At 41.6% G+C, this 27,731-nt stretch overlaps 1 protein-coding gene and 1 long non-coding RNA gene across 7 annotated transcripts in view; one reads left to right on the top strand and one right to left on the bottom strand.

Moving 5' to 3' along the window:
* The window catches only part of MITF (melanocyte inducing transcription factor), a 654,150-nt gene that overhangs the window by 463,789 nt on the left and 162,630 nt on the right, over positions 1 to 27,731 (bottom strand). The window lies entirely within an intron of this gene.
* Positions 2,837 to 27,731, top strand: part of LOC138259174 (uncharacterized) — a 234,490-nt gene continuing 209,595 nt past the window's right edge. For both annotated transcript variants that reach the window (XR_011198660.1, XR_011198661.1), the window contains exon 1: positions 2,837 to 3,068. This is a non-coding gene — a long non-coding RNA (uncharacterized lncRNA). The remainder of the gene's footprint in view (positions 3,069 to 27,731) is intronic.

Here is a 27,731-nt window from a genome sequence, read left to right on the forward strand (position 1 = left end):
AGGCCGATATTTCAATCCAAATAAAAGTCAAATAAAACGCACGCTCCGGACATCCAGAGTAGTGAATACAGCTGGCGAGTGTTAATCTAAAACACAACGCGTTTCGGCTGACCCTGCAGCCTTGATCATGTGCACTGCACAGCCAATCCGTATAGCATAGATACAGCACTGTTCAGAAACAGGACAATGAAAGAGAAGAAGAACATCTTCATAATACAGTTCAAACGAATCATGAAGTGTCAATAATACAAATGTAGCTGACCGTATCGCAATACATAAATAGGTGAAATCTTCACCATAATTTTTACATATATTTGGAGATAGTAGGAAAAAACATAGATATACAAAATAAATATAAAGCTGGACCAGCACAATGCAAATATATTGTAATTATTAGGCCCATACAATATTTCCTCAATCTCCTGATAAACAAAATCAGCACATAATTGTAATCGAATAATACGAAATGGCATGAGGATCTATAAATCATTTAATAACATAAAATAATCTTGGTTAATGGCGGACCTAAAAATTGACTATTTTATATAGGAAGAGCAATCGGGTCAATTTGCTAGCAAAATTAGTACATAAAAGCAGCACAGAACTGCTTGTTTGACGCAGACTGCTGTGCTGACCCAGGTGACAATGAAACTGGCTGAACTCTTGTTAACTACCTTGCTGCCATGGGTAAGCATGAGTGAAAAGGCCCTAGTTGTAGGGGCACAAACTGCAATGCTGAACCAGGATGCAGCGAAAAGTTGCAGTCTGCAATTCTGGAGACTTTACATTAAGAGGCAACTCAAGTTGTGTTTTTTCATTTACACAGTAATAGACGTTGACGCCTACGTAAAGAATTATATTTATGGCCCTATATTAATAATGTATGTGATGACTTATAAAAAAAACAGCAGACCAACAAATATAAGGATAAATGTACAATAAGCAACTTAGCATTTTTAAAATACATCTTTATTGAAAGCTCCTTTTCACAATACACAATCATAGTAACATTCCACAGCAACAATGCGAGCAAGAATCCACACTGAAGTCACTTACGATACTGCTGAACTAGATATTCAGATATAAGAGATGGCAAACGCTCTCATCACAAATAATTTAAAAAAATTCTGAATTACAATCAAATTTAATCCATGGAATGGAAATGTGAATTCCCTATACCTGAAAATCGAACTTACAACTTACAGGACTAGTGTTCAATAAGGCACATTATTATCCTTTGTTTAATATTACGCTTTAGTCGTGACATTGTGGTGAAAACACAGTTTTCTGACCTTAAGTAGGATCAGGGTGGCTTTACACACGGGAATTCATTTGTTGGGAATATGGGAGCTGCTCTTCTCATGGGAAATCTCAGACTTTGAAATGGGACAAGAGCCAACTGTTAGAGGGTCTTGTAAACGGTAATAAAAAGCGCAACCATCTATTTCCTCTTCTGTTTGGTAATAACTGCCCAATATCCACTGCTAAAGGGCACAGATAAACAAAAATTATGTGCTGGAGTATACCTTCTGATGACCTCATAGCAATGTTTCATTTGATTTAAAACTGCTAACACAACGAATTTCAACTTCACCCTAAAACACTGTCTAATCTTCAGAGTTTGTAGAGTTTGCCAGGCAGTGGAGAGTTTGCGAAGCAATAACTGGTTTGCAGGCCTTTACGTGCTAATGGCTTGATTGTTACAGAGCCCTTGACTTTCTAGGGTCCACTAAGCCACACAGAGCAGCACAATGTCCACAATAATTTGATTCAATGTAGAACATAAAAATAGCTAATTTGGAGTCTGGTTCTCACACTATAAATAAAATAATTATGAAATCAATGCTTTATTGTATTTGTGTTCACAAATAATTGATTGGGATGGCGAGGCTATGTCCTATGCAGTTGAATGCTCGCCTAGGAGCAAATCCCTCCCTCGACATATTTTTCCAGGTGCTGAATCTTTTAAACTTCAAGAAAAAGCTGGGGTGTTTGATACACTCCATAAACACATGACTTTTTCTGGAATAAAATTAACATGTGCTTACAAAGATACAGCAGTGCACAATATTTGTGAATATTAAAGTTTAGACATTTGTGAGAGAAGTAAGCAAAATGTATTGTTAGAAAAAAACATATCCTGATTCCCCTAACATATGGCAGTATTTAAAAAAAGGTTTTCTAGCTGATAGTTCTGACATGTATCTTGCTAACCAGAGGTGGCTGCTATGATGTACATTAAAGGCTATTTAATTTTCAATAGTGGGAATTATGGGAAATATGAGCCATGAAAACATGGTGCAACAGTAGACAACATCAGAGAGTATCACACAGCAATATGTGGTGTAAGAACAGTGTGGGCCGCAAACCCATGTTAAAGAGAATAAGGTGAAGAGTTCACATGAAGACATAATAGAATAAATAACCTGAAAGGGTTGCAGTTGAAGGCTAACTTGCGTTTAGTAAGCATGAAGGAATTTATGTCCCTAGCACACAGCCACGTATTCTGTTATCCTAGTTAAACAAGAATGTGACTGAAGAATAGGAGCAGGAGATTGAATTAGCCAAGGGGTACACAACATCTCATAAAGGGTTTTAGGAGCAGCATGATAAAGCACATATACAAATAAACGTATTCAGGCCTGGAGAACGGTTACTTTGTTAAGCATTGTTAAACCTGCAATAAAGGATGTGTCATAATTTAGGTTAAAGTTTAGGGTCATAGGGTCACAGGTGTTTCCACAAATAATGTATAACTATACAGTGATTCACAGTTTGCATTTCGTAATGAAGTATTGACTGACTCTGTATAAAAGAAGCTGATTGTGAAGCAGCAAATTGAGACCAGCTGTTTACTGGTGTGGACTTGCCAGACTTGCCATTCTCCCTGTCGTGACAGTAAAGAGTTGTTTTTACATTGCCAAGAGGAGTTTGCCTTTTTTGTTTTTTACGTTACCCTGCAAAAGTTAGCCAGCCAAGATAGGAGGTCCCTCTTGTACACACCTGACTGCTGACACCAGAATACTATCTACACCTGCTGCATAGATTATTGTGCACCTTTTGTTGAGGTAAGCAGACACCGTGTTTTCTGAAGTTCTGTCTGGGCATGGGGGTTAGGAAGGATCAAGGGGTTGCCGTCTTTTAAAGGTGAGGGCAATGTGGACTACGTTCCATATTTTTGTATATACTGTATGACTTGCTATGACTATGTATGACTAGATATATGAGATTAGGAGATACAAGGTTATAAGCAAAATAAGGTATTGCATGCAAGATTGTGTACATGTGTTTCACAATATCAGGAATAACTGGTTCACTAGTTATTCCCAACATAAGGTTGGAAGTGGTCAATGTGGGTAATTTGAAACTGGATGGTGCCAATATGTGCTCCAATGTTTGACGTAGAGGGAACAGCTGAGAGGCTGATGTTGCTAAATTCTACATCCAGATACGACTTGAACACTTGAATTACTATTATGGACCTAATAGCATGAGGTTATTCCATGGGCTGAGAGAGGCATGGATTGAAAAGGTTATCTTCTCTGAGCGTGAAGAAAAATGACCAAGGGTGCCCAGTTGTATTTACCGTTTACAGTTGGAAACATGATGATTTATATTTAGAAGTATTTGAGCACTGCATAATCTGTTAACTTGTCATTCACAATATAAAGTTGGAAGTAGTCAATGTGGGCAATTCAAAACTGGAAATACCAATATGTGCTCCAACGTTTGAAATAGAGGGACAGCTGAGATGCTGATGTTGCTAAATTCTACCTCCAGATACGACTTGAACACTTGAATTACTATTATGGACCTAATAGCATGAAGTTATTCCGTGGTCTGAGAAATGCATGGATTGAAAAGGTTATCTTCTCTGAGCGTGAAGAAAAGTGACCAAGGGTGCCCAGTTGTATTTACCGTTTACAGTTGGAAACATGATGATTTATATTTAGAAGTAGTTGAGCGCTGCATAATCTCTTAACTTGTCATTCCCAATATAAAGTTGGAAGTAGTCAATGTGGGCATTTCGAAATTGGAAGATGCCAATATGTGTTCCAATGTTTAACATAGAGCGAAATCTGAAAGGCTGATGTCATTAAACTTTACCTCCAAGTACAATCTGAACACTTGAATTACTATCCTGGGCCTAATGTCCAGAAGTCATTCCATGGTCCGAGAGACGCATGGTTTGAAAAGACTATCTATCCTCTCTAAGTGTGGAGGCAAGTGACCAGGGGTTGCCAGTTGTATTTACCATTTAGAATTAGAAAACATGGGGATTCACAACTAGGAAAAAGTTGAAGTGTTTTCAAAATGTTGATGGTGAAGGCGTGTGTGTGCGTGAAAGGAAAGATGGACACAAAGTGATGGTGATGTGTAATGTATAATGTTTAATATATGATTGTCCAGACATATTTGTTGAATCCTCTTAATTATGAGGACTAGTATAATGTTTTAAAGGAGGAGTAATATTTGACTAGACAGATAAATGCTAAATTGTATTTACGGATATGAGAAATTATCGAGATTTCTTTAGAGCACATCCAAAAAATCTTTTTATATGATCAGCTGAAATTCTCAAAATATTGCCAGGAGTAGTTTAAAGCCACTCAGAAATATGTGTTTCCCTAGCCAAAAGAAAGGACATTTGAGAATAAAATATTAGAGCATATTATTACATACCTTAGGAGTAAATATGCAGTAGCCAAATTACAGAAAAATAGAAGCTATTTTAGCTTTATGGTGAGTTTTTTCTGTGAAGAATTTAGGGACTTCTCAAAAGTTGATACCCACAGTGCCCAGTCTGTTTACCCACCCCCATAGGATTCTAGGAACACCTCTCCCAAGGTATCTAACATGTATCAATTGGTGCAGCTACAAGAAGTCGCAATGGGATTCGAGAACCACAAAATTGAGACTCCTTCACGATGTCCAAAAATTATCCCTAATGTTGTCCCACAAATGCCAAAGCCAAAACAAACAAGCACACCTAGGCAGCAAGTAAGGATAAGTGACTCCCAGTTTAGGACAACTACAAGTACAGTTCACACTATGCTTAGACTCAGCCTCTTCCCAGGAGGATAGAAGTGAAGAAACATGTTTCTTGAGCAACACTGCATTTATTGCAGAAAAGAGACACAAAAGGAAGGGTAGTTAGGGAAAAAATGTCTACCTCACAGCAAACACATGCAGATGATGCTGGATGGAGTGACTATGTGGACAGGGCTAATAGTATAGCCTGATGGTCAGTATCCCAAGAAAGAGCTAGGACTGAAGGTAGAATACCACTGTGGCAGAAGGAGAAGGGGAACGTAATAGTTTCACCAGAAAATGTTCAAGAATGGTTATCGCGAAGTGAGAGTAGGAGAGATGCAAGAGAAATGAGGAGAGAGGGATATCACAATGACTTTCAGGACAAATTCAGGGAGGTTTTAAGAGAATAACAGACAGAATAGAGTCTATACATAAATGTGTGAATAGCATGGGTGAACTGCTTTAACCCCTAAAAGTTTAGCACCCTACCTATCATGTTGGTATTCAAGAAAGAAACCTTACTGATTTGGATCACACAAAAAGTGCAAGGAGATTGACTAATAGTATTGATATTAGAGAGGGAGAACAGGAGATATTTTCCAGCGTTAGGAAAACTTGAGCAACAAATTGTGAGTGGTTGAGATTTCAGGGAACACATGGCCAGCCAGCCCCTAGTATGGGATCTTTTGAGGCTATGGGAGGATTGACACTGCATGACAGGCCAGTGCAGCAAATGAGTGTTAAATCAGATTTGTACAGCACAGATCTCACCCCTAGTGAGATATTTGCTGAAGGAGAAAATAGCTGGCATATTGTTGTGTCATATGTAGATAATTTAGTAGACTGGACTGAACGGTTAGCTTCACAGATGAGGCCACAAAAAGAGCCCTTTGATCCACGCGATATGGCGAATGCCGAGGATTGTATTCTCTATGGTGAGGGAAATCCAGACTGGGGTTATCCCTTTACGTGGAAAAGTTTGCTTGTGTGGCAGAAAATACCAGATAGCACAATCTCCAACAACCTGCCATTCCCCTATATCAGATGCTCCTGGTACGCAAGGGACCTGGAGCACGTTAATATGTTCCTTGGTCACAAATGGACAAGAAAGATCTTAGAAAATTGTTGCCGCTGCTTACAGAGCGAGCAGGAAAATGGATTAGAGCTTTTGAAAAACAAACTGCAGGCATTACCTTGACAGTAGGAGACATAACAAATCTGCTTAGCTCTCTCATAGGAGATGAAACAGACATTGTTTTTGAAGTGAGAAATGATACTTTTACTGAGATTGGGTATGATGGATACCCCTTTAGCTTGGCTAGGACAGTGATTTGGGATTAGCTGAGGAGAATGTACCCTGATAGGCCAGACATTGGATCTCTCATGGCTCAGCCAATACAGCCAAATTAAGATCCCGCTAAGTACCTTAACAGGATGAAAGTGAATTGGACCCAAGAAGTAGGTCAGGGGTGGGAGGTAACAGCAGGAAATGCTATATTATAACATAGTGGAAAAAGGGTTACCGTCTGATGTACAGGATAGGCTAGGTAACATAGTGGCATAAGAAGCCTAGTCCTGGACAGGGACAGAGATACCGGCACAAATAATTCATTTTTGTAAGAAAAGCAAGAGAGAGAAAGAAAGAAATGGGGAGACAGAGAAAGCACCAGCAAAGTTAGTATAGCAAAAGTTGAGAAAGAAAGGAGCAGTGGAAGGAGTTCCAGTAGCATCTACCACTCAGATGACTAATGTCTTTCGGATTGGTCACAGGGACCACTCAGGAACAGTACCCACAGCAACAGGAAAATGTAAGGGCACCGGGAAGTAGTAGAGAAGGATGAGGAGAAATAGGAAGAGGTAGGAGAGGTCCTCAAAGGACGGATCAAGTATGATATTATTGTAAGAGATGTGGACATTTTATTAGAAACTGCAGGAGTAAGAGATGGGACGAGCAAAATGGAAGGACAGGAGTCTACAATCAGCCAGGAAACACAGCTGTACAGCCACAGTCAAACCTGTAAATAAGATATGTGTCTCAGACCCCACTGCAAAATGTGCAGCAACCAGAAATGCCTCAGGTGCCACTAGTTCTGCCACAGCAAAACTATCATGCACTCCCAATGGTGACCCTAACTTTAAGCGGAGAGGGAAGTGTAATTGTGAGGGGATGAAATCCCTTCCAGATGAATTATGTGGGAGGATATATATGAGGAGGGTGCCCACAGAGTATTTCTGTGTGTCCAGTATCATCAGTGACGTACAGGCCAGATGAAGAACCTACTGTGACAGTCAATAATAAGAAGGCATTCCTGATAGATATAGAACCCGATCTTGTATTAGAAAGGGAGACCTTCGAGTTTCTAATAGATCAATGGGCACACAATGATTATCTGGGTGGGGAGTAATGAGGGTTATGATAGATGACAGAGTATGGGTCAGACACTAAAACAACTTAGGCAAAATGCATATCACCCCAGTAAGTCTTAATGTCAATGGGGAATGTTGCCATGTTTTAAAATTTGCTAGAAGGGTTATAAAGGAAGATTAGTTAAATTAAAAACAATAATAGCAAGGCAAATTCTGCTCACCACGTAGACAGACATTAGATGCACTAACCATCAGGATAGGACATACCATTCCATCTGAAGCGAATACTATCATCCACAGCGGTATCACTATTAGAAATCAACATAACTGAGACATCAGCACAGGTATCAGACCCCTTAAGGACTGAAGAGGAACTTTTGAAAAGATCTATGTGATATCTTCAAGTCTGGTATCATTGTTTTGATTTAGATAAAGTAACTGTAAAGATTGACTGAGCTAAGCAAATGTCTCAACAGTCAGCGAGAGATCAGTCACAACAGATCACTGAACTAATTATCTGTCTTTATAACAGTCTGATTGCCGCCCTCTCCAATGGCTCTGAGCACAAATGCCAGCACCATTTAATAATACATTAATGGGAGAAATCCTTGAACACCTAGGTACATTACCTTTAGGTGTTCGAACAACATACATCAACATACCTGCAACCCCTCAGGCTTGAGAGCTAAAAGAGTTAGTACATCAAAGCACGCGGATAGAGGATGAATTATTGGACACTAGAAGTAGGGATATAGATGACTATCTTGAGGGTGATTTTGAGCGGGACTTTGATGTAACTGAGATAAAGGAGCTCTCAAACGAATAACTAAATGCAATTTCGATAACACTAGAATAGAGAGTTTTGTTGCAAATTCTACAAAGCCTGTTGCGGTTGTCTGACAAATGGTGAGGTATCCTCCAGAGGAGCCAACAAATTAGTAACGGTGGAGAAGGATAAATATGTGTTCATTGATCCACCCACTCTTGTGCCACCCTGATTTGGAACAGTGGCCATCCTGGCCACTGAGAAGTGGTTAGAAAGGACAATGAAGGAATGTTATTGATTATAACAGTACTGATATGGCTACTCTTAAATCTTGCTGAAAGGGCATATATAACTGGATTTAGGGCACATGAAACCAATTTATCGGGGATCACAAATTTAGTTTATTGACAAAAGGTATTGTTGCTTCTTTTCTGAAAGGACACACCTGAGCTACTGTTGTTGACATCAGATCATGTAATCAGCTTTCTTGCATTTTGTCAAGCTCTGTGCAAATCTCCCATTTTGGGTGTAACTATACTAACACTTTTCACCTCTTCCTTCCTGAATCTGAAAAGTGAGCTCTTGTAGTCTTTACTCAGCAGGAGGGCGGGCATAAACAAAATACATATGTATATATACACACACACACACACACACACACATATATATATATTACCTAGTGGCGCTTGCCACTAGCTATAGTTAGGACCTAGATTTTTTACTTGCCTATATGTTTGGTGCCAGTTGATGAATCTTGAAAAAATTATCCCTAAAAATTCACCAGTCATGTCAGCTGCTGTCTGGAAAGTCTGGGGGGGCCAAGCAGGAGCCGATAAAAAGAGGTGGTCCCAAAACTCTTTTTCCCCATTCATTTTTTCACAGGGATTTTGAACAACAGTAGTGGAGAAACCACTGGTTGTAACACCACCAAATTTGGCAGAAAGCTAGGGCCTGGTCCAGAAAGTAAACTTTTCTTTTGATATTGTGTAAATCCATTCAGCAGTTTACAGAAATTAAAGAAAATCCAAATTTGTATATGTAGGGACGCAAAGGATTTGCAACCCCATATGATCTCTCTGATTGGCTGCCAACACTTTAACAAGTCAGTGTTAGCAGTCATGTTGAGACACGGCTGAAACAGAGTCCCAGAAAAAAGGTTAAAAAAAAGAATGGGGCCAGGGTACGGACACCCTGACCCCTTAGCTCTTGTGGACAATGTTGTGAATCAGTAGCAAAACAAAATAATAATAATAATAATTTAAAAAAACAAGCGTGGGCTCCTACGCTTCTTAATACCTAAGCCCCTGGGTGGGCCAAGTCCCGGAAGCATAGATATTTGTAATTCCAGGGGGGCGCTGATTTAGCAGCCCCCATGGTCACTGCTGGCTCCCCACCTCCTGCGGCAGCCAGCATTGCTGTCACAGAGAGGTGAGGGAGGCCCTCTGGCATTAGAAATATCCAGGGGACGTGGCCGATTCCTTTTTGGCTGGTGTGTATTAGCATTTTTGGTCCTCTAGCAGTATTTTGAGAATTTCCAAGTAGTTTCCTAAACAATGATACATCTTCAACGTCACCCTATTCAACCTTTAAACATCTGTTGCATAACAAACATTGTAGTGCAGAATACATTAAAGCAACAGAATGGCCAACAGTTCTGATAATTCGGGGTAAAAATTAACAAGTGAAGGTTATGCTCGTTATGATCTGACAACTAGGAAAAATTGTAGGTATGGTTCTTCCTGATTCCGTCAGATAACCCCATATTTAAAAGCCACCTTCACTTAACTTTTCGGAAATGCAATTCATGATAATTGCCAAACAATGTACAATCTGAGTATCCTGAGCAGATTGTTGAAACATGTTTGATAAAAATCATTAAAATAATATAATCCCACTTGATGTCTTTCACTGGGCAGGGATGTGCCTCAAAAATAATAGCACCAACATGAGTAAGGAGCAATGTACAACTTTATATAACAATGTCATATGGAAGAAAGGCCCAAATTACCCCAGAAAATGTTCCTGAGGCGATGAACAATGTTTCTATCTATTTAGTGGCATGATCTTTTCTGTCTGATGGACATGTTGCTTTGCTCGGTTTCTAGGTCAAGCAATATGCGTTAAAGAGTACTGACATACATTATGCCTCAAAGATCGAGCCATCCTAGAGATTGGTGACAAATACTTCTCATTAGCTCCTTCAGTCCATGGCCAATTGTAGGTGCTCAGCGGGGTCGCGTCGCACAACTGTGCTGTCTCCCGGAGCAAGTGGCCACTTTGTAGGTGCTCTGCGGGGTCGCGTCGCACAACTGTGCTGTCCCCCAGAGCACGTAGGGTCGTCGGCACCTCTGTCGGGGGGGGTACCTAGAGAGCCCTTTCCCGCCGCAGGAAGGGCTTGGTGATACTCGAATGTGGTCGCATAACACGTGTCCACTTCACTTTGAGCAGTCCCGCCTTTCGAGGAAAGGTCCTTCGGCACTGCGAACGTGCCGGCGCCGAGCTTCACTGCGGGGTCACGTCGCTTGAAGTAAAGCGTTCACCCGCAGGAATGGCGTCCGTTTGAACTTGGTCCGGACACAAGGAGAAAAAGGTGGGCAGATAAAACAAACTCTATTGGAGTGAGCCCGTCCAAAAACGAAAGGTGGGACTGCCTAAACAATCAAAGGGCAAAAGGAGGCGTGACAAATGGAGGCCAGGACTTGAAGGCCCACCAGTCACTCACTGCAATTTGTGAAAAGTTAGAATTTAGATGTATTAAAGGAACAAGCTGATGTTTTATTGTCATAAGTACACATTTTTATTGACAGTGATTGGGTCTCATGCTCAATATATGTTATCATGGCCAGTCGCACGCTTGTCCACGTTAATAAAGCGGCCAAATGTTATCCACTATATAAGACTTTGTCAAAGTCTGTTTTCATGCATGTATGTCGGTATGCCATATTTAAAGTAATTGCATGATATATGGTTCCATAAGGCTTGCTCTGTAGTGTGCCAAGTGCGGGAGTTAATAATAATGTAATGTGGAAGAAAGGCACAAATTACCCCCAGAAAATGTTCCTGAGGTGATGAACAATGTTTCTATCTATTTAGTGGCATGATCTTTTCTGTCTGATGGACATGTTGCTTTGCTCGGTTTCTAGGTCAAGCAATATGCGTTAAAGAGTACTGACATACATCATGCCTTAAAGATGGAGCCATCCTAGAGATTGGTGACAAATACTTCTCACTAGATACTTACGCCCACTTCAGCAGCACTCAAGTTCTATTCTTTCTATTAAATGAATTGTTAAAGCCTTTCATTACAAGGACAGTCATGAATTCTACATCTCTAGCATTTCTCGGTCCAACAGAACTCTGATAAGTTTCTGCCCATCTCCATAAATAAAGGATCCTTCCTCTCTTTTCTAGGACAGAGCATGAGCTCTCTGGTGATTTGCTATCCTCTCTAGCAGTGACATTCTAGGAAAAACAGCCTTGACAGTTACAGTCATTCTGAAGAAATTCAGATATTCGAATAAGAACCAAGAGTTTGGAATATTTTATTATAGCCCTAGAACCCGCCATAGTGGGCTCTACCGGCTATTAAAGGCCCACTCCCGCATTAAAGGCCCGAGCCGAAGGCTATTAGAACATTCTGCTATTAGAGGGCAGAATGTTTTCATAAATAAAACAAAGGCTTCACGGAACCGGAGGGGATTAAAATCCCCTCAGGCTCCGTGAGGCTTTGTTCACAGCTGTTGCTGTGAACAAAGAAGATTGGAATGTTGGCGCCGCGGGCTTTTACCGGCCAGTAAAAGCCCGGAGCACTCCATTGTTTTCAGTGGAGCTGCCAACATTCCAATGTTCTAATATTTAGTTAGGTGTATACAGATTGCTGAGAGAGGTTTGATAACCTAGAAAAGAGAGTTGAGCTATTGGGAATGGCACTGAAGCTACAGTAGCGGATGCATTCAATTAGTTTAGCTCCTACATCCTTTCCGTTCACAATTAGGTATGTAGTGTAACTACAGGCATCTGTTGTCTTAACCAAATTGTGCACAATAAGCTAAGCAAGACTGGAGAAGATCCGTGTTTATTGTATTTTTACAAGAAACATTTATGTCACTCTCCTGTTCAGGTGACCCTCCATACTATCAGGTGCAGCAGATGGTACCCTGGCTTGCACTTTTTAATTCATGGTCTCAGAGAACCTCAGGAATAGAATGTAAACCAAGTTGTAACAGCCTACTTTATTTTAAGTGTTCTACTACCTGTACTTCTTCTATCTTCCTGAAGCAAATGTGAGGCTTTTGAAGGTCACAAAGATCGCCAACATGTCAACTCTATTGTTATTATCATGAGGTTTGTGATGTCACTTTCAAAATCCTTGGCATCTTAGTTAATTGATGTCAAAGGTATTCTGTGAACATGAATGTGTGCAGTTCAACATTTAGTTGTAATACTGGATACTAACATTTAAAGTCAGTCTGGGGTCAGACATTTTGTCATTTAGTCCTCGAAATGCAGGCTCTTGTGGATGACAAAACAGGTCTATGTACTTATGTATGTGACAGAGACATATTGATTTCAAGTAACTACCAACTAATGTATTTTACAAAAATGTTACCATGCTTGTTCATGATGTGTGATATCTTGATCCTTGCCACGTTCTAGTCTATGAAGGCTAGGTGACGCGCAATGTGCCACTCTTGTGTATGACCCAGCAGTTAATTTGTGCAGGTGATTACAGGTGTTGGGCGTTGGAATTCATTAGTGGTAGTGTAAGGTGGTTGAAGAAAGAGCCATGGTGTAAAATCAAGACTAGACTATTTTCTAATGCCGGTCTCGTAAGAAAAACATTTGACCCCTGCCCCTTTTTTGCCCGCTTCATGAGCTAAACACACTCCCAAAGAGGAAATCCTCTTCAAAGTACAGATTAGCATTGTAGACATATTTTTCTTTAATCACTACTATGAACACAACCACAGATGGTAGCTGAAAGAAAGAGACGAAATGAAAGAGAAATGTGAGATGATTAAGCCAGAACCATTTTTTTGTACAAATTGACCTGTTATGCAGGAAAGTGGCATGAATTATAAATACACAATGATGTACAAAAGTAGACAGCTGTTGAATAGAGTAGTTCCAGCGGTCCACCCTGCACAATGAAGCTTACCATGAGACTGCATAACCCTCGAAGACTCTACCAGCTAATTGTTCTTTTTTTTGGTCTACATGGGTCCCATTTAGTGTACCAGAGACTCAGTGATCCCATCTATAAACCACACCAAAAATATGCCTACCAGGACAACACAATTATGGAGCCCTGATTAGAAAATCCAATATTAATCATGACCAGTTTTCCACAAATCCAAAGAAATGTGTGTCACTAGCAACTCTGATAGAACACCTTAATTTAAACACAGAAATTGAAAATGCAAACCGCAAACATCGAATATAGAGGATCACCAACAAGAAAAAAAGCTACCCATGCGTTCTTTGAGTGGTGGGGTGCTGCAGAAGGTCAATACCCCAATATGCAAGAATACAACACCAACTTGCCAAACAAAATGAAGCTACACAAACTTCCTAAAGGGAATACACTCATTGCAAGCCCTGTTTTAAACTGTAAAGCCTGCTTGACTCCTGTTAACAACAAGCAAACATTTCTGGAAGGTGCATGGAAGCAGCTGTCACTACGGATGTTCATCAGGCTGTCTCTTTTGGCAGGCAGTTGATACCGTATGAACGTCATTATTTAACCACAGAGAATTAACATTTAGCCATTTAATGAGCAGAGCAGTTCCGCCATAATCCCCCAGTGCATTGTTGAGAAAAAGTGAAATCAGAATTAGGGTGAATGGCAGTCCATCACAAATAACAAAGTCACTCACTTAGGTCCAGTCAAAGGTTTCAGTAATTTAAAGCTAAGCACAAACTCTGGTAGCTAGAGCAGAAAGGCTTAACTTGGAGAAAACAAGTACAGCAATTTAAAGTAACAAAACAGTTAAAAAGTAGTAGAATACACAAAAAAACTCCAATTTATAAAAACAGAGTTCAATTTAATGAACAAAACGACAGCAAAACAAAAATCAAATAATGAGAATGAAACATAATTTTTTTTAAAGACTTAAGTGAAAATTGCACCAACAAGTGAAAAACATCAAGGGTAGTGAACAGTCACGATAGACTGGGACCTACGCACGATTTGGGGTCAACTACGATGGAGCACAGGTTGGAATCATCATGTAGATGACCCCACCCGGGCCTGGAATTACAGAAGTCGCAATCTGAAAAGAGACTCTTGTTGTCTAGTTTTGGTTCCAACCCATTGTGAGGTAACATGGTTCCTCTGTTTCCATGTACTGGCCTAATTTGACCTCTGATTATTGTGTTTCTGGTTTGAGCAACCCTGTTTTCTAGTGCTATAGTCTGGATGTCTCTACCTGTCCTGCCATCTAAAGTCTACTTGTGCCACTTTTTCAAGGGTGCCGACTGAGGTTTTCATGCAAATTGCCGACACCATTTTGGCCGTTGACTCGCAACTTGCCTGGGTTGTCAATATCAGCTTACTTCCCTTCTTCTCTCCCTTTCCCTTGTGGAAGAGCAAAACCGCCAAAAAACACAAGACCTGAAGGGAGAGGGGCGAACTTTTTGGATTCATATGCTACGAGGAGTTCTTCATTGAATAACCAGCAAATTGAATGGAGAACAGAACAGGTGGACGAGGCCATGTGCAAGATTTGTAAACAATTCTAAGTTATCATCCTCGTTTCTCAAAAATCGTCTATGATAGAAAAAGGGAGATGAAAACGTGCAACAAAAAGATGGTAAATAACAAATCCTTGTTTAACAAAATCCAAGTAACAATTGGATCACAGGGCTGCAAAAATAGTTCACTGCATCCACGTTTCAGACATCATAAGGCTGCACAAGACTGAATAAAAGAAGTAATCAGGTAATTAGGCACATTTGGGTCACAAACTACTTCAGTCAGTGTAGGCCACGGTGCAATGTTTTTCCTTGCATCAGTGATTTTTAACCGGCTAAGATAGTTTCAGTTTCCATCGCAGGGTGCTGTAAGCTTTAACACTACCATTGGCAGGGTGCTGTTTGACAGACAGATCGATGCAGAATGTGCGGATGCTTACGTTTCACAATGTATTGATCACTTTCAGAATGCTGGGAGATAAAATTAGTCAGTTAGGAGCTCGGTTTTCACTTGGTTCTGTGAGTGGCACTTTCTTCCCTGGAGCCTCACGGTAACCTAGAAACGTGTTTGCAAAAAATATTACAGGATTGTTTTGTGCTCCATTTTAAACCAAACAAATATAAAATATGTAAATTGCTCAAGTTATGAACATTAAGCTAAGTCGTAACTAGCTACGGTCTGTTCCCATTTCTGCTAATAATCATGCCGTCAATGTATCAACCAAAACAAGTTAAAGAAGGGAAAGTTCAACAAACTTAAATAACTCCTACAGTATTGGGAAACAACTTCCATGAAAATGTCTTAGAGATCACATGTACTATTATTTGTAGCATGGTACACGCAAGCATTGCTTAGCTATAAAAAAACAGTTCTCTGTTTTTATTATTACAGTCTAGTGGTGAGATATCTAAAACTATAGTAAGCAAATGGCATCCCTACCCTACACTACATTACAGTATATCAGATAAATAATTACCACACGTTCTGTAATAGTCACTTTTAAAAGTAGAGCATAATAAAACGTTTACAAACATTTCACATCCAACTACAAGCTACAAATTGGTGTGTTTAATTTCACAGAACAGATGGGCTACATACATCTACAAACACAGCATCGCCTTTATAAGTGGCTGCAAAATAGCTTTGAATTAAAAGGGATTTGGATGAAGGTGGGTGGTGTGACTGCGTCGTATGAAATAAAACTCGATCCACTGTGAGATATGAGGATATTGCAAATCTTCTCAGAGCCGCATGACTTTATGAAGCCTTTGGCCTCATTTGTTATTTCTCTGTGACTTGCAATCTCTAACATTTTCGAAGGAGGCAATTTAGCACTTCTATATTTAAGTGGTGGGGTGGTGGAAAAAGTGTGCTATTTTATATAACCCTTACACACAATTCTTAAGAGTTCAATGACGTATGAAACATGTTGCTGACGTTTAAGTGATAGATAAATACAACATTATTTTAGTCTGTCCTTGGTTATTACACGACTGGAAAACATCTTTACCTACTAGTGAATATTATGGGGATAAACGTTACAGATTGCCAATAGCTAATTAAATTTAGCACATGACCTAGTGATAGGCGATATAAACACTCACTATTTGGTAACAGAATTGCAAGATTGCATATTTTGTGCCCTGGAAAACTGAGAAAATACCACTGATGAAAGGAGGGCTGAGAGAACTTTGCTAAGTAATAGCGTTGCGGACATCTAGAGGACAGGATACTAAAGGAAAGAGATGTAGGGTTCTGTGTACAATTTACTACTGAGTTGTTATGTCTTCTTTTAAATGAGATTTGCTGCATGGGACAGGGTATTTTAAAGCCATTCAGCTCACAAAACTCATTCAACACATCTCAGGATTATCATGTGGTTGGACCTAAAACGAGCTTACATAAGCACCCCACCCCTCGAAAAACATTATTAATCCAAAACAACACATAACATACTAAACCAATATCCAGCAATAGTCCACAGCTAGTCTGGAAAGGGAACACCATACTTTCAACTATTTCAGGCACATACTTCATGCTAGGCAATGTACATGCATATTTTCCTAGACAGCACATACCGGAATTGGTAAAGACCTCAGATAACACACACCAGGCATCACGTACTACAATTAACACTAACACACATACTTTTAAGAATTGTATTCACTACACCCACACTGCAGATGATCAATTCAAACCACCAGATACGAGACTGCGATCTGTGATGGAATCCTCAAGTCCAGGGTGCGAAGGTACCCAAACTCCAAGGGTGCTGCAAGCCATACTAATGGCAATATTGCACTACATAAATTTCAAAGGAGCATGGGTTTAAGTATCATTGGGTAAATGTATACATGTTAAAATGGTAATAGGATTATGAAAGAAACTTTGGCTAGAGGCGCAATCATCCTGCACAGCTCTATTATTTCTTTTTATAATCAACATCTAGCATAGGATATTTCAGAGAAGAACTGTTCATGTCATCATTAATCCAATCCATAATTAGTCAATGTATTCAGAACAATATACTTGTTAAGAAAAACTCATATTACACCAGAGAACCAGAGAATTCAGAGTCAATTCTCCAGCGAATAAGACTTGGACCAACCCCACCTCAGGACCAGACATCGCCATCACCATTCTCGACAGATACACCATCCTAAGGAGGGACCAGCCCTCCCATCCATGCGGAGGACTCGCTATCGTACACAAGTCCTCACTACGTGTCAAGGCCATCCCAGAAGAATAATGCACGACCATGGAAAACCTTTACTTCCTGGTCCACTCCAACCACAGCTCCTCCATCCCTGGCACCCTGGTGTACCGGCTACCCAGCTCCTAACCAGCTTGCATAGACGACGTTGACTCGCTACCCCCCAGGCCCTGGTGTCAGACGACTACCTCCTCTACGGCGACCTGAATTTCCACCTCTAGGACCACGCCGATCCAACACCACCGCTCTCCTTGACAACCTCCCCACCCTCAGCATCAGACAGACACTCGAGCCCCCCTCCGGCTGACACGTACCTAAGAAAGCCAGCCAGTTCACCATCGAACTCAAAGAATCAAAGCGTCCCTGCAAACGTTGAGAGAAAAAATGGAGGAACAGCCAAACCAGTGAAGGCCTTGCATCCTTCAGAGCCGCAACCACCGCCCACCACCAAAAAATAAAGAACGCAAGGAAGGACGCACTCCAAGAGCACATCAACTCCTCCACACACAACTCTAAGGTACTCTTCTCAGTCATCAACAAGTTCACAGATCCCACCTCCGAAGCCACCAGCATTCCTCTGTCACAGCTCCTCTGCAACAAACTAGCCACCATTTTCCACCGCAAGATCCAAGACATCTACGACAGCTTCCTCCTCGAAAATCCTAGCACCAGAGCCTGTTAATGACCCCTCCCCCCTCAGGCCATTCACAGCTGGTCCACACGCACCACAGAGGAAACAGTCAGCATCATGAATGGTACCCATTCTGGAAACCCCACGGACCCCTGCCCACAAGACATATACATCAGAGCCAGCGCATCCATTGCCCTGAGCTCTGGAACACAATCAACTGCTCCATCAGCACTGGCACCTTCCCCGAGGACTGGAAACACGCCAAAATACGCCCTCTCCTGAAGAAACATTTGGCCGACCGATCAGAACGAAATAATTTCCAGCCCATCTCGCTGCTACCCTACCCTGCCAAAGTACTAGAGAAAGCAATCAACACACAACTATGGAATTTCACTGAGGCCATCAACTACCTGGACAGCTCCCAGTCCGGATTCCACAGCAACTACAGCACGGAGACAGCCCTCCTGGCAGCCACCGATGACATCCGATTACACCTAGACTGCGGCCACACTGCAGCGCTCATACTCCTCGACCTCACATCAGCCTTTAACACGGTCTCCCACAGCACTCTACGCACCAGACTTCATGATATGGGTATCCGCTGAAGAGAATGGATCCACTCCTTCCTCTCTGGGAGGAAGCAAAGGGTCAGACTCCCACCCCACACATCCAGACCTATAGGAGTCCCAACAATGTTCAATGAAAACATGGCTCCTCTTGAAGCTATTGTCAGAAGCCACGGTATGAACATCGTGTAATATGCCTATGACACACAACTCATCATCTTTCCCTCTCCGAAGATACGGACATGGCCATAAGGAAATTCCACTCAGGAATGGAAGCCGCTGCTACCTGGATGAGAGAAACGTGCCTCAAGCTCAACTCCAACAAGACTGAGATCATCATCTTTGGAAACGCAACCTCAGCTTGGGACGACTCCTGGTGGCCCACATCCCTCAGTGCCCCCCCTGCACCGACTGAGCACACCCACCACCTAGTCATCATCCTCTACTACTCCCTATCCGTGACCCGCCAGGTAAACTCAGTTGCCTCTGCCTGCTTGCACACACTCTGCAAACTTCAGAATATCTTCAGAAGGATCCCAGCAGACTGTCGCAGGACAGTCACCCACGCCTTGGTCACAAGCAAGCTCGACTATGGCAACGCCCTCTACGCCGGCACCTCGACTAGAAACATCAAAAAACTACAACTCATCCAGAATGTTGCCGCCAGACTCATTCCTGACCTCCCATGCTGAGAACACATCTCCCAATACCTGAGGATCCTCCAATGGATCCCGGTTGAGAAACTAATCACCTTCAAGCTACTCACCCACACGCACAAGGCCATACACAATGCAGGACCAGCCTACCTGAACCACCACGTCTCCTTCCACACACCCGCCAGATCCCCCAGCTCTGCCCAGATGGCCCTGGCCACCATCCCTCGCATCCGCAAAACCACCGCCCGAGGACGATCCTTCACCTGTATTGCAGCAAAGAACTGGAACAACCTCCCCCTGCACCTCAGACAAAGCCCGTCGCTCACCATCTTCAGGAAGAACCTCAAGACGTGGCTCTTCGGATGAAGCCCCACCCCCTCGGCGCCTTGAGACCCTCACAGGTGAGTAGCCGCACTCTACAAAAACGGATTGATTGATAAGTCGCCTGCACAAAGGTTAACATATAGCAGTCCGATGTGTGCATGCTGACACAACTCATACTTCATAACTAGAAGAAGGACCACATTCAACAAAGTTGTATTCTGCACCAACAAAGAGTGTTAATCTTGGTACTGTGCTGGACATGGGGCTTTTCTTTTGAATTATGGACAAATTTTAAACATTTCAGAGCATCGATGCATCAGACAGGTCTAAGTTTAGTGCAAAAGAGAGGACCATTTTTTATGCAAAATAACCCACAAAAAATGTAGCAAGACCAAGGAATAAACCTGAAACACTGGAACATTTACTTGCAACGGAAATTACAGTAGCCCGTGTGTAAATGCCATAATGAAGTACCAAATCTATATTGACATTTGTGGTAAAATACCAAAGAGGCAAAGGACTATCCCAAAACAAAAAGGCACAAAATCCATCCTATTTCTGCATAGACTGACATCAAATAGAGAACTTCTGAGAAGGGTGCAGTGGGTGTAAGCAAGGAGTAGAGGAACCAAAGTGCACGGTTGGAGTACTATTATGATTTGATTTTCTCAACTGTAATCTTTTAGAATATTTGATTAGTATATCCCTCATATATAACATACCATTCTTTCACTTACAGAGCTACATTGTTATTGTTTCTTGTCAACACCCTTTTCCCTCACAGGCTTCCTTTTCACTTGTACAGTTACCGTGTCATTCTTGTTTACATATGATGACTATAGCAGTTGTCTTCTCTAAGCAGAGCTGTCAACATTGCCTATCTGCTTCTGGGGACTTTGTACTCAGTACAATTACCTTTACTTCAATTTGGCGACCCTTCCTTCATTTGACTGCCCGATATATTGCATGACCACACAACAAGGTACTCAACATAAATAAATAAAGTACCTTTATTTTTAGTATATCTGTGTATTGTGTTTTCTTATGATATTGTGCATATGACACCAGTGGTATAGTAGGAGCTTTACATGTCTCCTAGTTCAGCCTAAGCTGCTTTGCCATAGCTACCTTCTATCAGCCTAAGCTGCTAGAAACACCTCTTCTACACTAATAAGGGATAACTGGACCTGGCACAAGGTGTAAGTACCTCTGGTACCCACTACAAGCCAGGCCAGCCTCCTACATTGGTTTCTCAGCACTTTGATGTTTTCATGGAGCTCTTGGGAAAGTTAGAGCTTTCACTTCAAAAAATGGAGTTACAAGCAAATTGAACATAATCATAATGATAATCAAAATTTGAGGTGGCTTTTTAATAGTAAACACTTCAATTAGTTTTTTTTAATTTCCTTTTTTTCAGCCATATGACTTTGTTGATAAAGAGCCAACGCTGTCGGTGCATTGCTGGGAAAGATCCCGCAGAACACTGATGTCACTATGATTGGGACTTGTGAACAGTACCCAATACAAAAATCTTCGTAGCATTCACATTAACCAACTTAATTTTTTGACTAGGAAAATAAAATAATGCATTGTGGGCGAGAAAAATATGCATCTCTCAGCTTATAGGGGTTCAAAGACGCTTGTTTTAAAAAAAAAAATGGAACCAGTGGCTTGCATCACCACAACCAGAGCTGTGGGAAGGTCAATAACTATATAATAACCAGGGGCACATACACATATCAGTAACAGTGGTTCCTATGAGCTAATCCAATATATTCACATCATTTTACAATCAGCCAATAAAAGAGCGCCTCATCCGTTCAATCGATTTGAAATGTATAGTTTATATTAACAATATCCAAAACAATCTTCAACAACTGCTCTGTACTCATGAGACCACACCGTGAATAATTACAAGCCAGTGAGATTGTCTGTAGTTTAAAAGGTAATAAAACACTAATAACTGCTTCAGAGGTCTAAACAATTCTTAGGTCCTGCATTTTATATAGCAAAACAGTTCATCAATACTATGCTCTCATTGCCAAGAGTGTCGACGGTACTTCTACCCAATCAAGGCCATCATCAGTACTGGAAAAGCTTTATAGGCTACTAGAGCAGTAAACTGAAGAAATAGCCAATGAATACATTAAACAGCACATGAATCATAGACCAAAAGCGCTTTGGGTGAAGGGCCAGGGTAGTTGCACAAATTAAGGATCACTGCGCTTCAGGGTCCTTGCGAAAAGCTCCTAGTAATCCTAAATTGTGAATAGAACCATTCTAGCTGTGATCCCACACTCGTCAAAGTACTGGATTGTGCACAAAACATGAGCTCTTATTCAAAGTACCCCCCTACGTGGTTTAGTCATTGAACCTCTGCAACTCAAAAATCTTTACTTGAATGGGAATGTACTGTCGTGAAGGGGATAGGCTCCCAGAAATATTCACAGTTTGGATGTGGTGCATACTCAACCAATATTATCTAGATTGGATGAGGTGCATGCTCCCCAAAATTGCAGCCTCTTTGCTAGGTAGAATGGCCCGAACCCCAACAACAAGCTCTAAATAACACAGATTTCCCAACAGAGCAGCCTAAAACTGATAAATGGATTCCAACAGAATGGCTCAGGGGCGGCGACATCATAAGAAGGAAGGGGCCTCGCTAACTGGGAATAGCAGGTAACACATTCATCTGAAAAACTATACATCCCCACCTCTAAAAACACCACCAAATCACATGATTCGAGGCGTCTTTTCTGAACTAACATATAAAGTAAATAAAAACTATATAAAAAGATTCTTTCAAGGCGTACTCTTTCAAAAGAGAACCTTATTTACCAAACAACTGCACATTTAGCATTACAGAGCACTCTTTTCAATCAGCAACATTTCATATCATGAATATTATTCAGTTTTAATATTCAAGACCAAAGTCTCCACGGTCGTCAGGTACATTTGAGCTGCAGATTCAATACAAATGGAAGCATTAAACTTTAGGAGTGCCTTAAGTTTGAAAGTCCACAGACTGGTGGAAAGGGGGGGCACGTTTTGGTTTATTTTTAACGCTTATAAATTAACCTTCTGTCGCTATTCTCCTCAAGTGAGAAAGTCACACGGAGCTAATTACAGAATCAAAGGTAGTTCATTTTTCACAGCAGGTGTTTAAATACATCTAGGTTGCAATACTGTACCAATATAATTTGAAATTATATAGTTACGATATCACAGATTGAAAAAGTGAAAGGTTGCAGTGAAACAAAACTTATGGCACATTAAAAGTTGTCCAAATTACATTCCATCGCTTACTATTATTACTATTAATATTATTATTATTATATGGTTTTGTAAAGCTCATAGCTATCCAGTCAGAGGTTCCCAGCGTTGATCATTTTTAGTATACCATTCAGGTCTTAACATAAAAGCATGATTCAGAAAAGCCAAGTCTTTAAAAATAATTGAAACTGAAAAAGATTAACAAAATCTCATAGAAACGGACAGAGTGTTCCACAGCTTGAGCCCCAAACAGGAGAAAGACCTGCCACCTTGAGAGGTTCCAGTATTGAATGCCCATTTCCTCCAATCCTTGGAGAAGTAGCTTATGATATATCGGGTCAAACACGACACTCAGGTCAATTAAGATCCAGGCTGCAGAGCCACCCTTGTCTAGGTGGAGTCTAAGCTGTTCAGTGGCTCCAAACAGACCAGACTCGGTACTATGATCGGCACTAAAACCAGTTGATATGTACTAGGGTACATAGTCAATGACCTGTAGAGTTTCTAAACAGCAGGTCCCCTAATTCCTATAAATTCCTTAGAGTCCTGCTCTGAAGTTTTCCGATTATTTAGGGACTAGATCACGTTAACTGTTCGTTCAGACATTCTTATTTGATTAACTGCTTGGATGGTGCTAGTTATAACCAATGAAACAGCAATTGACTTAGGTCAGTAGAATAGATGAAATAATACAGATGTAAACAAGATATTGCATTAATTTTGGTTTAAGCACGCATGTACATTTACACTAAAACAGTTAAAGTCAAAGTGAAGTTATGGTTTGCTTTGGTTATAAGACCTTGATGTTCGTTTAAAAAATTGCCTCAGGAACTCACTTACAAATTCAAGGCTAAAGTATAGTTATGGTCCCAAATTAAAACTGAAAAACCACTGAAAGGTGCAAGTTATGGTTAACTCTGCAATCCAAAACTCGCAGGACAGCTGTGTAACCCAAAACTCGCACATCAAATGCAATATTCATGGCCTCACTCTTGAGGTGACAGATGCAGTTACAAGTGTTGTAAATAATCTTATGGAGATTGCACATTACATTAACCCATAACACCATGAAAGAAGACTATAAATGTAACCTTATGTATTAGTCTGCATATTTGGTTTCTGTCAGACTTTTCATCCTTGGCATGTTCTCCCTTAACTTTTTGCCTCTGTTCCCCAGGTTGTTGATGTGTGCTGGACTCTGATTTTACTGTTTTTGTTACCCTGGGCACTTTACCACTGCTAATCAGTGCTCAAGTGCAAGTGTTTCTTTATAAAATGTGTATATAATTGGCTTATCCATGATTGGCATATTTGGTTTACTAGTAAGTCCCTAGTAAAGTGCACTAGAGGTGCCAGGGCCTGTAAATCAAACGCTACTAGTGGGCCTGCAGCACTGATTGTGCCACTCACATAAGTAGCTCTGTAATCATGTCTCAGACCTGCCAATGCAGTGTCTGTGTGTGCAGTTTTAACTGTAAATTTGACTTGGCAAGTGTACCCACTTGCCAGGCCTAAACCTTCCCTTTTCTTACATGTAAGGCACCCCTAAGGTAGGCCCGTAGGTAGCCCCAAGGGCAGGGTGCAGTGTATGGTTAAGGTAGGACATATAGTAATGTGTTTTATATCTCCTGACAGTGAAATGTTGCTAAATTCGTTTTTCACTGTTGCAGGGCCTGCCCCCTCATAGGTTAACATGGGGGCTACCTTTAAACCTGATTAACATGTAGATTCCCTTTGGGAGCGGATGGACATGTGGTGTTTGGGGTCTCTGAGCTCACAATTTAAAAATACATCTTTTAGTAAAGTTGATTTTAAAATTGTGTGTTTGAAAATGCCACTTTCAGAAAGTGAGCATGTTCTTGCTTATACCATTTTTGTGACGCTGCCTGTTTTTGGATTCCCTGTCTGGGTCAGTTTGACAGTTGGGCTCGTTGCACCTCACACTAGACAGTGACACAAAGGGAGCTGGTGTGTAGCCTGCATATTCTGATGAGCGATCTGTGCTTGGAGGGGCGGGAGGAGTGGTCACTCACACCTGAAAGGGCTGTGCCTGCCCTCACACAATGCAGTCTCCAACCCCCTGGTGAGTGTCTGGGGCCTGGCCTGGGCAAGGCAGGATTTCACATTTAAAAGAGGCTTTACTTTGAAGTAGGCCTGCTTCAAAGGAGAAATTGGGAATAAGAAGGGCACCCAAAACCACAGACTTTAGAAACCCTTCTGGAAACAAGAGGAACCTCTGTCTGGAGAAGAGCTGAGGAAGAAGAGCTGCCCTGCCTGTGACTGTGTTTTGTGGAGCTATCCTGCAGTTGCTGCTTCTGCCAGAGTAAGAGGGCAAAGACTGGACTGTGTGTGCCTTCCATCTTGAGAAGAAATCTCCAAGGGCTTGATTTAGAACGTGCCTCCTGTTGTTTGAAGTCTGCATTGACCCTGTTGATGATCCTCTGCCATAACTCCGTTTTCCTGCGTATCGATGTTTGCTGTACCCGGACTCCCATGAGCTGTGGCTCTAGTCTGATGATCTTGTCGACCATGACCCGTAACTCACTGTCAGGGAACCGTGGGTGCTTTAGGCGTGACCTGTTGTGGGGCGGGTATGTGGTGTGTGTGTCGGGTGCAGTGTGGTGTTTGTGGTGATGTGGGAGTGTTTGGCTGTGGGTGCTGGTGGGCTGCAGTGGAAATGTATACAATGTGTGCAGTGTGATTGTCTGTTGCGTCAGGGGTGTGCTTTGTGTACGTCTAGTCATATTTGTCACTAGGAATTGTGGCTCTGTGTGTGGGGGTGTTATATGGTGGCAGGTGCAGGTGAGCTTGGTGAGTGTAGGAGTTTTAGGTGTGGGATATTCGAACTGTCCAATGTGGTGTTGGCTACTTTCGGCAGCGCCTTTTGGTACCGCTGCGGTGTGAACCACCAATGGTTTACTGCCGTGCATGTTACGCTGTGCTGGAGTTTGCTTCTAAATATGACAGTCGGAATGATGTGGGCGTGGTGGGACCAGCTGTTGCTCAGTCACTCTTTCGCCACGGGTTGACCTGGCGGTGTTGGTTCTGTGTTGTTTTTGGGCGGTTTATGTTTTGCGACTCATGATCTGGCGGTCACTATACCGCCACCACTGGTGGTATGGTGGCACGATTTTGCATGGTGGTCTTGCCCGAAAACCGCCAAACTCGTAATGAGGGACTAAGTAACTTTAGTCTTTAATGCAATCTTAACAGCAAGTAAAAAGAACATTGTTTTCTCTCCCACAACACCAGTCCTGTTGAGATTGCTTACACGCAACATCACAAGACTGCCTTTTGGGTACCTTAAAATCCCTTTCAAAGCTAACTTTTCAAAACGTAAAAAATCAGTAAGTGTCAATAGGTCAAAATCACAAGTCTCTTGAAAAAAAAATAAAAAAATTGACATTTTACTAAAAAGTGCTTGTCACATCTGCTTCCTATTAATATTAATATATTAATATTAATTCACGATATGAACTTGTTGATGCCATCACTTGACTTTTGTTAGACCTGACAGCCTTAGGGCGGTCACCCCTAACTTTGTGCCTGCCTCCCTCCACTTTTTGGACACTATTTTCGCTGTTTTTTAGACTCTGAGCGCTTTACCACTGCTAACCAGTGCTAAAGTGCATATGCTCTGTCCCTTTAAACATGGTAACATTGGATCATACCCAACTGGACTATTTATATAAGTCCCTAGTAGTATGCACTATATGTGCCTAGGGCCTGTAGATTAAATGCTACTAGTAGGCCTTCAGCACTGGTTGTGCAACCTACTTAAGTAGCCCCTTAACCTTGTCTCAGGCCTGCCATTGGAAGGCCTGTGTGTGCAGTTTCATTGCCAATTCGACTTGGAATTTAAAAGTACTTGCCAAGCCTAAAACTCCCCTTTTTCTACATATAATGCACCCCTAAGGTATGCCCTAGGTAACCCATAGGGCAGGGTGCTGTGTAGGCCAAAGGAAGGACATGTACCTATGTAGTTTACATGTCGTGGCAGTGTAAAACTCCCAAATTAGTTTTTACACTGCTGCGAGGCCTGCTACCTTCATAGGCTAACATCAGGGCTGCCCTCATACATTGTTTGAGTGGTAGCTGCTGATTTGAAAGGAGTAGGAAGGTCATATTTAGTATGGCCAGAATGGTGATATAAAATCCTGCTGACTGGTGAAGTTGGATTCAATATTACGATTTTAGAAATGCCACTTTTAGAAAGTGAGCATTTCTCTGCACTTACATCTTTTTGTGCCTTACAATCCACGTCTGGCTGGGTTTAGTTGACAGCTCCTTGTGCATTCACTCACACACCCCAAACACAGGATACTCAGCCTCACTTGCAAACATCTGCATTTTGAATGGGTCTTCCTAGGCTGGGAGGGTGGAGGGCCTGCTCTCACACAGAGGACTGCCACACCCCCTACTGGGACCCTGGCAGACAGGACTGAACTGAAAGGGGACCTGGTGCACTTCTAAGCCACTATTTGAAGTCTTCCCCACTTCAAAGGCAAATTTGGGTATATAAACAGGGCCTCTGCCCCTTCCAACTCAGATACCTCTTGGGGTAGATACTGTACCTCACAGACACTTCCTGGAGAAGATAACTGGAACCAGAACCTGTGTCCTGTCAAGACGAACTACCTGGCTGCCCAAAGGACTCACCGGACTGCTTTCTGTGAAGGACTGCTGCCCTGCTGTTGGCCTGCTGCC

Source organism: Pleurodeles waltl, chromosome 9 (assembly GCF_031143425.1).
Source record: "Pleurodeles waltl isolate 20211129_DDA chromosome 9, aPleWal1.hap1.20221129, whole genome shotgun sequence".
NCBI classification, from domain to species: domain Eukaryota; kingdom Metazoa; phylum Chordata; class Amphibia; order Caudata; family Salamandridae; genus Pleurodeles; species Pleurodeles waltl.